The following is a 2,014-nucleotide window of genomic DNA, read 5'->3' as shown; positions in this document are numbered from 1 at the left end:
ACTGAATTTTAAATCAGACACAATCACACGCGTCAGTGGTTGTGCATTGACTGACTCGTCGTATTGTTGGCTCAGGCGCGAAGCGATCTTCGTGGTGCATTTACACAAATTATAGCTTATTTTCTTGGAGAAAATATTTCCAAGAATTGAACTGTTTACAATTGTTTTAAATAAGTGAATAATCTGCAAGTATAGTTATTGGTTTAAAACATTTTTTTTAAATTGTTTTTGGGATTTCAGCCATAAAATAATTTACTTTTAAGATTTAAGAGAGTACAGTTTTAAAGAAAATTTTTCCCAAAAAAGTAAGTGGGTATTTATTGAAATTCGATAAATTAAAAAAAAATTTGTAACACGCGATAACAAGAAAAAGTTCAAAAGCAAGCATTCTTAAAATAAAGATTTTTCTTTTACCAATTTTGGATAATGTCAGTGTTTTTTATTAGAAGCTACTATTTCAATTTGAAAAAATTAAATTTCTAAGAAAATTCACAACTTTGAACAATTTTTAGTTATGTTAGAGTCCTGCATCAAAAATTCGTATTTTAAAGTAAAAATCCTTATATTTCGAACGAGATTTGAATTTTTTAAACAGTTTGAGATTATACTAACGGGTATTTCACAAGTAATCAGTTCTTTTAAACAAAAATTATTATATTTCAGGAATCATAATTTTTTTACAATTTTAAGTGATGTTAGCGTTTTTGACTAAAAGTCTGTATTTTAAAACAAACATCAATATAATTTGTAAATATTTAGAATCTTTTAACAATTTTGGATTATGTTAGCATTTGACAGCGGATTTGTGAATGCTTTATTTAAAAATAAAAATATTTCAAAGCAGATACTCATATTCAGTTTGTTCAAGATTTATAATCGTTATAATTTGTACAAGATTTTCAATTGGTATTTTTATTTAAAAAAATAATATTTCAAAGAAGCTTTACAAGTATTTAATTCCAGGCTATGTTTGCGTTTTAAACAATTTATTTATTTATATAACGGTTTACTTATATAATTATTGTTAAAATTACGCAGTGGATTTCTCTAATAGTGTTTTTCTTTTTTTTTTATCGAATCATTTCCATTAATTATCGCTCCGGTATGGAAGTCAGGTTATAAAAGTGAACTCAAGAACACCTGAAGACCCCGTATAAAAGAGTTAGAAGCTTTTTAAATACATATAAAAAATATGAGGAGAAATAGTTTCGATTTTATTTTAAAAGAATATTTTTAAGTCTAAAGAATTTTAAAATATGGGTTAAAAGAATATGGAAGACGCTTAGACAACTTTTTTTAATTTTTCAAGATTTACAAATTTTTAGTTAAACCGAATTTTGTCAGGGTCTGAAAAAAAGTTCTCGAAATTCATGGTAAATTTCTAAATATTTTAAAAGGGTTTGAAAGATTTTAAAGCAAAATTTTGCAATTTTGCCAGGTCACATAATTTTAGAAAAAAATTGTGTACGTTTCAGAGACATTCAAAAGTTTTGAAACGATTCAAAAATAATTAAAACTTTTTAAGTTTTTTTCTAAATTTTGTGAAGTTTCTCGAAAATGAAAGATATTTTTTTCAGGTTCATAGGAGAAATGAACATAATTTTTTATTTCAAAAAATTAATTTGATGAAATTATTTTAAAATATTTCAGAAGATTTCAAAAATACTCAAGGAAGAAGCTGAAAGATTTCAAGGCATTTTTTAAAATTTTGCTGAATGAATAAACATTGTAGCAAAAATTTTGATAATTTTTAGAAATTAGACGGCTTAGAAGGTGTTGCACAATTAAAGAAAGAAGACTTTTACTTATATTCGTGTGAAAGTTTCGAATAATAATTTTTTATTTCAAACAATGAACTATAAAAGAAAATTTAAAAAGTTTTTTAAACATAACAAACGATTTTATATAATTTCTAAAAAAAATTTTTAATATTTTAAAGCAAAACGTTTTAATTTGTTAAGATTGCAAAATAAAAACGAATAAAAATCGTGTAAATTCTTAGCTGCCCTGAAAT

The sequence above is a fragment of the Belonocnema kinseyi genome, chromosome 4 (genome assembly GCF_010883055.1).
Source record: "Belonocnema kinseyi isolate 2016_QV_RU_SX_M_011 chromosome 4, B_treatae_v1, whole genome shotgun sequence".
Classification (NCBI taxonomy): Eukaryota; Metazoa; Arthropoda; class Insecta; order Hymenoptera; family Cynipidae; genus Belonocnema; species Belonocnema kinseyi.
Note: the sequence above shows the minus strand (reverse complement) of the source record.